This window comes from Garra rufa, chromosome 4, assembly GCF_049309525.1.
Source record: "Garra rufa chromosome 4, GarRuf1.0, whole genome shotgun sequence".
Classification (NCBI taxonomy): domain Eukaryota; kingdom Metazoa; phylum Chordata; class Actinopteri; order Cypriniformes; family Cyprinidae; genus Garra; species Garra rufa.
In genome coordinates, this window is record NC_133364.1 from 14,005,863 (window position 1) to 14,020,371 (window position 14,509).

The 14,509-nt window shown below is 37.4% G+C and overlaps 1 long non-coding RNA gene across 5 annotated transcripts; it reads left to right on the forward strand.

Moving 5' to 3' along the window:
* Positions 1-726: 726 nt before the first annotated feature.
* Positions 727-14,379, forward strand: LOC141333632 (uncharacterized). 5 transcript variants are annotated; one of them, XR_012355406.1, is made up of 8 exons: positions 727-771; positions 1,749-1,808; positions 2,808-2,857; positions 3,139-3,180; positions 3,310-6,186; positions 6,686-6,751; positions 12,203-12,293; positions 13,981-14,379. It is a non-coding gene; the product is annotated as an uncharacterized lncRNA (long non-coding RNA). The 5 variants fall into 5 exon arrangements; XR_012355408.1 differs by having other exon boundaries at positions 753-771; positions 1,749-1,819; XR_012355405.1 differs by lacking the exons at positions 727-771; positions 1,749-1,808 and having other exon boundaries at positions 1,851-2,857; positions 3,310-5,334; positions 6,002-6,186.
* Positions 14,380-14,509: the final 130 nt, after the last annotated feature.

Consider the following 14,509-nt stretch of genomic DNA (forward strand, 5'->3'; position numbering starts at 1 on the left):
TGTTGTGCACTCTGAATTAAAAAAAAACTACAAAAGAGTCACTGTGGAATAAGATTCAGAGGTAAAAGTACATCATTTAAGAATTGTGTAAAGATTGTCTGTCGAAATCCTGCTCTTGCCAAACTGCACACATCCATAGATAACTTGGGATGCAACTCACTTTCTTTTTTTGACAATTGCTGTCTTTTTTTTTTTTTTTCCTGAAAATTCCAAGTGGGAACAAAATTTTTTTTAAAAAGTTTATACCATGGGTATTTGGCTTTGAATTTAAAACAAAATACATTTGTATCTTTCTTAACCCATTGGTTGCAAGCAGATCTGGATCATTTACTGAAAATACTATCTTATGTTGTTATGCTGGTCACAAAAAAATGAGACATTATATTTTGTTTTGAAATTTATTAAAAATAAACTTAAGTCCCCCTTAATGACACAACACTCAGGGTTTGTAGTTTTCTGTAATTGATCACAAGAGGAAGCTGTTGATCACCTTTTGGTTACATGCCTTTATTCAGATTCAACACAACAAATAGGGACTTTTGCTTGAGTATGAAAATGTTGTATGTGTCGCTTGGGCATATGGCCTAGTAAATGAGCCAATTTGAAGTAACTCTTTGAGTCTGTTGACGCTGTAATACGACAGAAAGTCAAGTGCAGTTTCCCATCCGCTCCTCTAGGCGGCAGAAGCACTTTCAGAGACCGGAACCTTGGCAACATGAAACAGAAGAAGAAGAACTTCCGGAAGACACACAACAGTGGCGTTCATACCATGTGAGTTACTGAAGCGCCACATGAAAACAAACGCTACACTCTCGTTTAAGGCTTTTAATCGATGCGTTCACACAACAAACGTTTATCGAGATGTGATATTTTGAAGTTAGTTCATCGTTTGGACCGAACTGTTTGGACGTAGCCACGAGATACAGCAGCATTTTCTCGCACTGCGTGTTTCCGAAAATAGAATTAACGCTTTTCTGATTTCGTATTAAGTTATTTGCTTGGCAGGCGGAGAATTTGTAACTGTACACATGTAAAGTGATGTAAAGGACAAAACGAAAATACATTTAATTAAATTTTAATCAAGCGATGGAACGCTGTATTTGGAGGGTGTGTTTACGTGCTGCCAAACTTCATGATTGATTGACGTATCGGACCAATGGGAGTGGAGAACGGCACTCCTCTCTTTCCGGATTGGATGTTTTCTTTAAAGGGCGGGTTATGTGGGCGGGGTGGAAGAGAGGAAAGGCGTGTCAGTTTTAGATTTTCCTTTTTTGATTTAGTGTTTATTTGCACACAGAAGTGCATATTTGATCGAGTCAATGAATTTAACGATAAAGTAGTTTTTTTAAAATGGTCAAAGTACACACGTGTGTGTTTATATTTATTTTATTTTAATTTATATATATATTTATTTATATATTTATACGTATATTTATTTATATATATTTATATGTATATTTATTTATATATATATATATATATATATATAGTTATTTATATATATATATATATATATATATATATATATATATATTTATAAGTATATTTATTTATATATATATATATATATATATATTTTTTATATATATATATACATATGTCACTCCAATTTAACTGGTTTAAGTCTTTGTCTATAAAAAATATAGTTTAAATTATTATTATTATTTATTTATTTATTTTTTAAATGTAAGTGTTTTAAGAAATGTTCTTTTTTAATAACACTCATATAGTGTGTGTTTCACCTACAGAAGCAGAGTTCTGGGCCGTGTGGAGATTGACTGTGATGATGGACATCTGCTCCTGGATGGGTAAGTATTAGGTAAGTATTTTTTTCCTTTTTTTTCTTTTCTTTTCTTTTTTTTTTTCTTTTTTTTTTTATTAATACAATATTTGATCTTCTATAAAGAAGTATAACCCCTGCTGGACATCGTGCCGGGGCTTAGGGACAACCTGAATCATCCCCGCCCCTTCATTCACGCAACACTCGCACTCAACGCAGTGATCTGGCTGGAATCGAACCAGCGACCTCTGAACCATGTGGCAGCGCTCTTACCCGTGAGCCACAGATCACATGTTGAAATGTGTGCTGGAACTTATATTTCACTGTTTACCAGTGATTGTAAAATAAGCCAGTTAAAATAAGCCACTTTGGCTGAGTCTCTTCACTCATATCACAGTGATCTGGCTGGAATCGAACCAGCAATCTCTGAGCCTGGAGGCAGCGCTCTTACCTGTGAGCCACAGATCACTTGTCACAACGTTTGAAGGAACTTATATTTAACTATTCACCTGTATGTGACCTGTGATTTAACAATAAACCAGTTAAAGCTCTAACACAGTCTCTGTGTTAGGTAGGGTTTGAACCCATGCCTTTATCATAGCTGTATCCACAGGTGACGTGCGTTTAGCCACTAACCCATCGTGGTGTTCACGTCAAAAGCTTGTGTTTGTGACACTTTGTTGAATTAAATGGCATCAGTATAATGTAAGCAATAATGGGATTTGAACTCAGAACTTCATGATTCAAACGCATTGCTTTATCTACTGAGCCAGGAGACACTATGTGACGATTATGTGCTTAGCCACAAAGTGGCATTCATGTTTTTTTTTTAAATCCTTATTTTATGTTCACTTGTAAATTGTTGTAAATGTTTGCAGCCAGCAGATGGCACTGTTTTCCCTGTCCTTGCATTTTATTTCTTAATGTAGTTTTTTCTTAGCATCTTTTTCCAAGTACATGAATCACCTGATTATTTTTTAGCATTTTATCTGTGTTCATATAACTTCAGTTTTGTTTTTTTTTACAGGAAAGTTCCAATGGGAGAGACATGACCGTCTCAAAGTTGAATCAAGATAGGTGGGTGAGTTTGAATCACTGCTTCATTAAGTGTCGAAACACTTGTGTGTATAATGGAAAAATGGTGAGTGATTGTTAAATGTAATTTGCCTGATTACCAAAGCCCTTCCAAAAACATAGAAACAAGAAAATGAAGAAAAAAAAATATATATATATACAAAAGCTTCATATTTAATGTAGCACAACAAACTTCCAGGAAAATATTTGCAATCACTTTGTCAAAAGTGTCATTAAACATGTTTGCATTGTTGTTACTACATTTACATCATTTTGACCAGCAGGTGTCTCACTCAGTCAGACCTGACGCAAAATCAGCAAACAACGTAAGCCACCAAAAATAAACATGTTTTTATGTTAAAGTGACTCAGTTTGCTCCTTATCATAACAATAACTTGAATTATTTAAGACTAAGAATTATTCCCACTTACTACTCTTTTTGTCTTCTCCAACAGACAGAAAAATACATTCTCCTCCATCATGAGTTAGAAGAGGTCATGACCTGACATGTTTGTGGCTCTGGTAAACCGTCGACAAGTATCCATACGGTAAAAAAATGAGTTGTTTATACAGATGCTGTTTAGCCAAATCAACAAGCTCAGTTTAGGTGACTCAAGTTTAACCAGACATTAAGAATCAAGCAAAAGGTGAAGTCATCAGCCTGATGTGTGCGAACAGTAACAGTCCTGCTGTAATACAGTTGTTGACCACCTGGCATTCACCCATCTTACATTTAACAAGTAGGAATTTTTGTTTGTAAGATGAAACTGTAAAGTTTAAGATCAGTAACCCAACTTGAAGTCATCTGCAGTCTGTTGGTGGTACAATAACAACCGTCTGATAGAAAGTGTTCAGTGTGTCATCCGCTCCACTGAGCGGCGTAGAGGGTTTTCACGTTCAAAATGACACCTTTACATCAAAGTACGAAAACAATAAACCTTAATGGAAGAGGATTTGCCTGGGAAGTAAAGGAGTGGGCTGCGGATATGTCAATAAACAATATAAAATTTTCATCAGTAGTTACAATTTCTCCAGTTGCTCCTTGGTTCTTTACTCAACCTGAAGTTGATTTTCATATTCATGAATGTATGCAAAAAGGACAAATTGACATTAAAAAGTTTACAGCAGAATATATTAGAACAGTATATTATGCATTTATCCCAATATATACAGATGGCTCAAAGAACCCAGACACAAGGCGTACCGGATCTGCATTCTATGTCCCAGAATTTAAAGTTGGAAGAAATGGGAGGTTAACAGATGGGACCTTAGTATACACTGCGGAAATGGTAACAATTCAGATGGCACTGAGTTGGGTAGAAGAAATGATGCTTAATAGGGTAGTGATCTGTTCAGATTCAATGGCATCACTCATTAGTCTTCAGACTTTTCAAACTGTTAGATATGATGTCCTTATAGAAATAATGAATTTACATTATAGGACATGTTGGAATAATAGTTAATTTTGTTTGGGTTCCGGCGCATTTGGGTATACCAGGAAATGAAAAATCTGATGTACTGGCTAAAGAATCACTTAACATGAATATCCCTACTATTTCACTTACACTAAGCAAGATGGAGGGGAAAAGTATAATAAAAGAAGCTTGCAATAAGAAATGGCAAGAAATCTGGAATATTTGTAAAACAGGAAGGCATTTTTATAATATTTAAAGCAAAATGACACTAAACTTAAATAGAGAGGATCAGGTAATTTTAACAGGACTTAGGATGGGGCATACAAAACTTAATTCTTCACTTCATATTATAGGAAAACACAGTACAGGTTTGTGTGAATCACGTCATGTAAAGGAAACAGTTGATCATATACTGACAGTTTGTCCAAGTTATGAACAGGAGAGAAATGAATTGCAAAGAGAATTACAGAATTTAGGATGCAATGAATTTTCTGTATGCAAATTATTAAAAAAGGATCCGGTAAAATAATAAAGAAAGTCATACAATTCATTAAGAATAGTGGACTAAAAAATAAGAATATAGTCATCACACTACTCCTAGTCTGAAATCACTTCACACTCCAGCACAGGTGGTGTGCGACCCGCCAGTAAACCCACAGAAGAAGAAGACAGTCACCACAACAAGTTCGTATCGTTTTACGAGCATAAAAGTACAGTTTCTGCAGATGGCAGTCACTTAACAGCATAAACAACCGACGCACATTGTGATAAGGTGAAGGAATCGACTGACACGCGACTCACCTGTAAGTAACCATAATCTGAAAACGTATAGTTTGCACAAAGTATTATTTTAGATTAACTAATTAGATTAGTTTACTTGGGTAAAAGCCGAAAACACACCCGCATCGTGCAACGTAAGGAGTGTTTCGCCTTAATCGCACACAGTTCCTAGCAGTGATCCTACTGGTTGACAACGTGATTAACAACCCACAGCTGATAGAGATTAGCGTAACAAACAAGAAGCTGCACGAACACGGGCGCAAAGAGAAGTCTTCTTTGAATGTGGTAAGTCTACATTTTTCGTCGATAAAACGTTTTATATTTAAGTAACTTTTTAGCATGACCTTGTATCTCATTATTGTTAGTTTGCGCTGTTGGATGTTGAGAGCTATTTATGTGTTGTCCTAATTATAAACGCACTGGTTTGTTGTGCAAGTAACGTTACAATTAGGAAAATTAGCCATGGTTTTACTATAAATAAAACTCCAAAATGATGGTGATTGTTGTTGTAAACCATGGTATTTGTAGTACAAATAAAAAAGGTAATCGAGTCGACAAAAAAGCCTTGAATATTCTACGCGTTTATTAGAAATTTCATGTAACAGTTAGCTAATAAATTTGAGGTATTGCACATCCACAGTAAATGACTTCGGCCTGCTATGCTAGTAAAATAAGGTGGATAAAATTCTTTTTATGCAAGCACCCCTTTCACCTAAAATGGATTAGTTTTAGCACGTGTACATTTTAATTGACTCTTTTTACATTAAGCTACAACAGTTTACACATTTTTACTGCATTTTACATCATCATTATTAATTGAGACTATTATTTCACCACATATCAATCTGTTTAACATTCATTTTGTATGTCTGTCTGAGACTTGTGGTTTCCTACAGGAAGAACTTGTTAGTGAATTGTGAGCTGTTTTTGAGTTTCTGCTTTCTGTCTGTAGGGTATTTCTGGTTCAGAGTTGCTGGAGATCACAAGGAGGTGGCAGGAGAAGCAGGGGAGCAACTGCTGGATCCTCATTGACCTTTGGCTTTTTTCTGGATTCTGTGAAGTGCACCGTTTGCTGTGGTAATGCAACTTTGAGCTGTTGGACCCGTCTGATTATACCAGCTTGGACCCATTCTCTGGGTAAATGCTTTGATGGGCCGTTGTTTTAACAAATGCCTTGCATTCGAGAATGATCACTGTGATTTGTGTGTAAAGTGTGTGCACAATAAAAGGATAAATGTGATATTTGTGTGCCGTTCATGATTTTCAGAGATCCTCTGATCTCAGTTCTCCAAACACATGCTGTTACTTCTAATCAGCTGTTGAATCTTTTCAAGTAAGGTTTGTGCATATGGCAAATTTAGATTTGTCTTTGGAGTTAACTTAAAACTACAAGTCAACCACAGCTTATCCAGTTTATTTGATCTTAACAGAGCTGCTTGTCTTCAAATAAATTACTGTTTATCAGCAAAGAGTGCATCTGAATGGCTGTAATGTGGTGCAGTAATATTGCAACGACTTCAGCCATCATTGATTCAGCCACTGGATCAGAGTCTCGAGCTGTTGTTCATCTGAGTGTGTGCAAATGTCTGACTAATATACCTTCAAATGGGCCAAACACACCTTTCTCCATGTGCAGGTGTCGGTCTGTAGAGCGAGGGAGCCTGATGAGTCCTGGATCAGATCCTGGTGGAGCGTTTTGCAGGTAAAATAAGCTGCTTTGTGGGTGGAGCCTAAAGTGGGTGGGCTGTTATTAATTAATAATTAAAAAAAAAAAAAGTTTGTACTTAGCCTGTGTCTGGAATTTTTACAAGTATAAACTTAAAATTTTGATTTCTGCTGGATAACCGCTGCTCGATTTTGTCTGGGAAGCCCCAGGGGGAGCGTCTGGATCTGTACTCCCCCTTCGTCTGTAACCTTCTCTCGTGTCAGGTCGTGCTCTGATCCGCTTTGCAGCTTGTCACAGCGCACTACCGAACGACCGTCACGCAACCGTGCTTCGGTGACCAGTCTGGGGCTTGAACCCGGTACCTCCCGTGCAGGGAGTACTTGCTCAGTCCACTGAGCCACTGGCACTTCCACACTTACTCTGCTATTTTGTTTCACTTTGTTTTTAATTTTTACTTTTTTTCTCTAAAGACTAGTGAAATTAAACATTTTTCCATCCTGATCGGGGATTTGAACCTAGGACTCCTAGGTTGTAGATTGACGCTCTGACCACTGGACCACACGCTCTTTCATGCCTGCTCATCTCTTTTTTTGAACTTTTGACTTTTTTTCTCTAAAGACTAGTGAAAATAAACATTTTTCCATCCTGATCGGGGATTTGAACCTAGGACTCCTAGGTTGTAGACTGACGCTCTGACCACTGGGCCACAAGCTCTTTCATGCTTACTCTCCTTTTTTGTGAGCTTTTGACTTTTTTTCTCTGAAGACTAGTGAAATTAAACATTTTTCCATCCCGATCGGGGATTTGAACCTAGGACTCCTAGGTTGTAGGCTGACGCTCTGACCACTGGACCACAAGCTCTTTCATGCATGCTCTTCTTTTTTGTGAGCTTTTGACTTTTTTTCTCTAAAGACTAGTGAAAATAAACATTTCTCCGTCCTGATCAGGGATTTGAACCTAGGACTCCTAGGGTTGTAAGCTGACGCTCTGACCACTGGACCACAAGCTCTTTCATGCATGCTCTTCTTTTTTGTGTGCTTTTTACTAATTTTCTCTAAAGACTAGTGAAAATAAACATTTTTTCATCCCGATCGGGGATTTGAACCACGGACTCCTAGGTTGTAGGCTGACGCTCTGACAACTGGACCACAAGCTCTTTCATGCATGCTCTTCTTTTCTGTGAGCTTTTTACTAATTTTCTCTAAAGACTAGTGAAAATAAACATTTTTTCATCCCGATCAGGGATTTGAACCTAGGACTCCTAGGTTGTAAGCTGACGCTCTGACCACTGGACCACAAGCTCTTTCATGCATGCTCTTCTTTTTTGTGAGCTTTTGACTTTTTTTCTCTAAAGACTAGTGAAAATAAACATTTTTCCATCCCAATCAGGGATTTGAACCTAGGACTCCTAGGTTGTAGATTGTCGCTCTGACCACTGGACCACAAGCTCTTTCACTCTTGTTTGTCTCTTTTTTGAACTTTTTACTAATTTTCTCTAAAGACTAGTGAAATTAAACATTTTTTTATCCCAGTAGGGGATTTGAACCTGGGACTCCCAGGTTGTAAACTGACACTCTGACCACTGGGCCACAAGCTCGTTCAACCTTTTGCAGCTTTTTTTTTTTTTTACTTTTGACTTTTTTTTCTCTAAAGACTAGTGAAATTAAACATTTTTCCATCCATTGATTTTACAATAAAGCTTTGGCTGAGTCTCTTTGCTCATATGACAGTGATCTGGCTGGGATCGAACCAGCAACCTCTGAACCTTGCAGCAGTCCTCTCAGCTGTGAGCCTCAGATCACTTGTTGCAATCTGTGCAGGACTTATATTTGGCTATTTACTTGTATGTAACCTGTGATTTTACAATAAACCTGTTAAAGTTTTGACAGAGTCTTTCCTGAATCACCCCCACTCAATAAGGGATTTGATCCCAAACATCTGTGTATGGAACGTAAGTGCTCAACCACTGAGCTATAGAGCCTGTGATAGTTTTAGTTAAATCAGGTTGTGTAGATTGTGTGTTCAGCTGCAGCATTAATTAAAGATGAGATTTAATACTCTCAGTAGTGGGATAAGAACACGGGTCTCCAAGTTTAAAAAGTGAAGCTTTAATCACTGTGCCACTGAGTTTGCAATGATGTGTGGGAAATTGTTTCAGGGGTCATTTTGATTTGATGTTTAGCTGCAGTATTAATTACTGATACTATTTAACACCTTCAGCAGTGGGATTTGAATCCAGGTCTCCAAGACTAAAAAAGCAAAGCTTTAACCACTGAGCCACTGAGTTTGTAACTTTGTCAGAGAGTTTGTTTCAGGGGTCATTAAATGTTATTTTTAGCTGCAGCGTTAATTAAAGCTACAATGTAACACAAGCAAGAGTGGGATTTGAACTCCGGTCTCCAAGATCAAAAACGCAAAGTTTAACCACTGAGTCACTGAGTTTGTAACGCTGTAGCAGAGTTTGATTCAGGGGTCATTAAATGTTAGTTTTTGTTGCAGCGTTAATTAAAGCTACAATGTAACACAAGCAAGAGAGGGATTTGAACTCCGGCCTCCAAGATCAAAAATGCAAAGTTTAACCAGTGAGCCACTAACGCTGTAGCAGAGTTTGATTCAGGGGTCATTAAATGTTAGTTTTTGCTGCAGCGTTAATTAAAGCTACAATGTAACACAAGCAGGAGTGGGATTTGAACTCCGGTCTCCAAGATCAAAAATGCAAAGCTTTAACCACTGAGCCACTGAGTTTGTAACGCTGTTGCAGAGTTTGATTCAGGGGTCATTAAATGTTATTTTTAGCTGCAGCGTTAATTAAAGCTACAATGTAACACAAGCAAGAGTGGGATTTGAACTCCCGTCTCCAAGATCAAAAATGCAAAGCTTTAACCACTGAGCCACTGAGTTTGTAACGCTGTTGCAGAGTTTGATTCAGGGGTCATTAAATGTTATTTTTAGCTGCAGCGTTAATTAAAGCTACAATGTAACACAAGCAAGAGTGGGATTTGAACTCCCGTCTCCAAGATCAAAAATGCAAAGCTTTAACCACTGAGCCACTGAGTTTGTAACGCTGTTGCAGAGTTTGATTCAGGGGTCATTAAATTTAATTTTTAGCTGCAGCGTTAATTAAAGCTACAATGTAACACAAGCAAGAGTGGGATTTGAACTCCCGTCTCCAAGATCAAAAATGCAAAGCTTTAACCACTGAGCCACTGAGTTTGTAACGCTGTTGCAGAGTTTGATTCAGGGGTCATTAAATGTTATTTTTAGCTGCAGCGTTAATTAAAGCTACAATGTAACACAAGCAAGAGTGGGATTTGAACTCCCGTCTCCAAGATCAAAAATGCAAAGCTTTAACCACTGAGCCACTGAGTTTGTAGCGCTGCAGCAGAGTTTGATTCAGGGGTCATTAAATGTTAGTTTTTGCTGCAGCGTTAATTAAAGCTACAATGTAACACAAGCAAGAGTGGGATTTGAACTCCGGCCTCCAAGATCAAAAATGCAAAGTTTAACCACTGAGCCACTGAGTTTGTAATGCTGTGGCAGTGTTTGATTCAGGAGTCATTAAATGTTAGTTTTTGCTGCAGCGTTAATTAAAGCTACAATGTAACACAAGCAAGAGTGGGATTTGAACTCCGGCCTCCAAGATCAAAAATGCAAAGCTTTAACCACTGAGCCACTGAGTTTGTAACGCTGTTGCAGAGTTTGATTCAGGAGTCATTAAATGTTATTTTTAGCTGCAGCGTTAATTAAAGCTACAATGTAACACAAGCAAGAGTGGGATTTGAACTCCGGTCTCCAAGATCAAAAATGCAAAGTTTAACCAGTGAGCCACTAACGCTGTAGCAGAGTTTGATTCAGGGGTCATTAAATGTTAGTTTTTGCTGCAGCGTTAATTAAAGCTACAATGTAACACAAGCAAGAGTGGGATTTGAACTCCCGTCTCCAAGATCAAAAATGCAAAGCTTTAACCACTGAGCCACTGAGTTTGTAACGCTGTGGCAGTGTTTGATTCAGGAGTCATTAAATGTTAGTTTTTGCTGCAGCGTTAATTAAAGCTACAATGTAACACAAGCAAGAGTGGGATTTGAACTCCCGTCTCCAAGATCAAAAATGCAAAGCTTTAACCACTGAGCCACTGAGCTTGTAACGCTGTGGCAGTGTTTGATTCAGGAGTCATTAAATGTTATTTTTAGCTGCAGCGTTAATTAAAGCTACAATGTAACACAAGCAAGAGTGGGATTTGAACTCCGGTCTCCAAGATCAAAAATGCAAAGCTTTAACCACTGAGCCACTGAGTTTGTAATGATGTGGTAGCGTTTGATTCAGGAGTCATTAAATGTTAGTTTTTGCTGCAGCGTTAATTAAAGCTACAATGTAACACAAGCAAGAGTGGGATTTGAACTCCGGCCTCCAAGATCAAAAATGCAAAGCTTTAACCACTGAGCCACTGAGTTTGCAACAGCATGTTAAAGTTTGTTTCAGGGGTCATTAAATGTTACATGTGCCTTTACAATAAACCAGCACCATTACAACATGTTGAAGTGGGGTTTGAACCCACAACAACCTCATTAACAACAAACATATTCAGCCATTTTCGCCATCACGGCTTGTATGCTAAAAGCTGATGTTTAGGGCACTTTGTTGAACATAAGCAATAGTGGGATTTGAACTTTGGTCTTCTTGATGAAAGCCCAACACTTCACACTTAATTGCTGGTAATTAATTACAGCAATTGTGGGATTTGAACAGGTCTACATTAAATATATATTTTTTTCATGTGGTTTATTAAATGGAAACAAATAATTCCCAGACGTGAAAGACAAAAAGTCTGAAAAGTGAACATTTATTTTTTTGAACCACAGTGCTTTTTAAAATAATTCCTGTTTAGTTTTCAGTTTCAATAATATGAGCTTAGACTTTTGTTTTTCAAGCTCTGCCAGTTTGAAATAGCAACTAATTTCCACCAGAATAATGCTGTACAGGATTTATTGACATTGGGCTCAAACCTGTGTCTACACAAGCCAACTGCTCTTGTAAGCATATTAAAATGCCACATCTACTAATATAAAAATACTATTGCATGTGTTCATGATTTTGCATCCTTTCAGATAATGAATAATTAGCTTTATTAACTTTTTCTGAGTTTGATTAGAGTGTGCTGTTATGAGATTTTACAGGGCAAGATGCTCACATCGAATGAATCATGAGAGGAATATTGTACCAAATAAGATGTTATGGCACGAAGTGAGAAAGTATTATCAGTTCATAAAATCATAGTCATAACAAAATAAAAGCCTCAAATTAATATGAATGACAACTTTGAGATGAATAACTTTTATTTTGTACAAACAAGACAAAGTGGATGAAAAACCCGTCTATTAAAACATAATTTTGATAGTTGTACACATGCATACAGAATATCACTATGAAAAATAATAAAAAAAAATAACATTTTAAAAAGTTAATACCGTTTAATTGTGTAATTCACAGGTTCTACAGGCAGGTGGCAGGTTAAATTAGCAGGTCAGGTGACCTGCCAGTTCTGCAAGTGGGAGGAGCCATGAATCTGCAGCTGTGACAGGTCAGAAAATTTCTCAGAAATCAATAACATGGAACTAATAATTGCTTCTCATATCCAACCATGATTATTTTCCAGTCCTAACGTGGATGCGCCACAGATTTATTCAACAAATACACAACAAAAATGCGCTCCTGGGTTACGAAATGCAGTTTTTTCGTAAATGTCAAGATCAGTGCCAGTATCTGGTGAGTTCAGGCACAGCTGACACCGTAGAAACACTTTCTAGGGGCACTGGAATGTGTGCGGCACTAAAAGTGTTTTAGCTGGAACAATGCATGTCTTCAAGAGTTTTAAAATCACCCTCTAGAGAAGCTCCCTCAGTCTTTTTGTGTTTGTGCACCATTTTTCAATCCTGCTGTCAAGTTACTGCCCCTTTAAAAGCAAATGGATGACTTCTGAAAACTTAAGACAAACTCAGATCCACTTCTGACCTGAACAACTTATTCAAGATGCATTACAGAAATATATGGTCTACATAAATGGCAGATATCTGAGAGAGTTGTCCAATGTTGAGAGATTACGTTGCTGTACAAATCTGGGCATGTAATAGATTTCTCCAGAGTGGCAAGAGGTCAAGGGGTAGGTGTACATGGTCCACAGGCTGGGGGTAAAACGTCTGGTCAGTGCGTCAGCCAACCTCAAGCGCAAGTTGCAGCTCGAGCACACAATGTGGTTTGGACAGCAGGACTGTGAGGGAATCTGCTTAGGTTGGTTGGAAGATGAGCGATTTTTAGTTGGAGGCAGTGCCAAAGCAGGTCTTTTGATGGCACTTTGGTCTCCGAGGCGGTCCAGGGATCTTCTCAGCTCTTGCTGTGCACCTTGTACCCCAGCCAGCTCCCGCTGATACTGGACGTCCAATGCGTGTAGGGTCCGTTCAAGCTGCAGGCTCTGTCGCCTCTGAGCATTAGCTAGGAAACGCTCTAAAATATGAAATAACAAAAAGATGAATAAACTAGCTCTAATTGGACTTCACTGGATAGTTCATCCAAAAAAATGCAATCTAATGTCATTCCAAACCTGTATGAGTTTGTTGAATATAAAAGAAGATATTTGAGACCATGGACCAAAAAACATTTGTAAGTAGCAATAGCCAACAGTACATTGTATGGGTCAAAATTATTGATTTTTCTTTCATGCCAAAAATCATTAGGATATTAAGATCATGTTCCATGAAGATATTCTGTTAATTTCCTACTGTAAATATATCAAAACTTAATTTTTTATTAGTAATATACATTGCTAAGAACTTCATTTGGACAACTTTAAAGGTGATTTTCTCGATATTTTGACTTTTTTTTTCAGATTCCAGATTTTCAAATAGTTGTATCTTGACCAAATATGGTCCTTTCTTAAGCCATGCATCAATGGAAAGCAGCTTTCAGATTTAAAAAATGGACCCTTATGATTGGATTTGTGGTCCAGGGTCAGTTGATAGTCCCCCACTGACTTCCAGAGTATTTCTTTCCCTACTATGGAAGTCAATGGGGACCAACAACTGTTTGGTTCTTCAAAATATCTTATTTTGTAAAACTCATACCGGTTTGGAATGACATGAGGGTGTGTATTTTTGGATGAAGCATTTGACCTACAACAAAATTCATTTGTCAGAAACTGAAAACAATACAGGATTTGAAGTTTATAAATTTTTACTGATACCTCGTTCATTGTATCTTTTTCTTCTTGACAGAGAGATAAATCTGGACATGCCACGCTCGTCTGGAAGAGAGGATCCAGAGACAAATCGTGAAAAGTTGAGAGCTCATATCATGTTTTTTTACCTTTAATACAAAGTGAACAGTATGTCCACAGCTTTTGGAACAAAATAATATGTGTGTACTACATTTATATACACTAGTCAATATCTGGATCAAAACCAAAACAATACCTGTTCAACTTTTTAGATCCACTTCAAATGTTGACTTGTATATTTTTAGGCTCATACAGTACATATACAAATCACAAATATATACTAATATGTAAAACACACAAGAAAATGATAATGCATTAATGCGTTTACTTACCAATGGATGTTGCAACAAGCATTTTTCCTCTAGTTGCATCTAAATATAATATCCCACAAAGACGATTTTTGTGAAACTTTTCTTCACTTTTTCAGTCCGAGAGTGAGGAGAAAGTGAGAAAGTCTGTTAGGTAACCTAACCTATATAAAGCGACAGTATTTCTTCTGAAGGATCAAAACAAAGAATTTGGAAGGA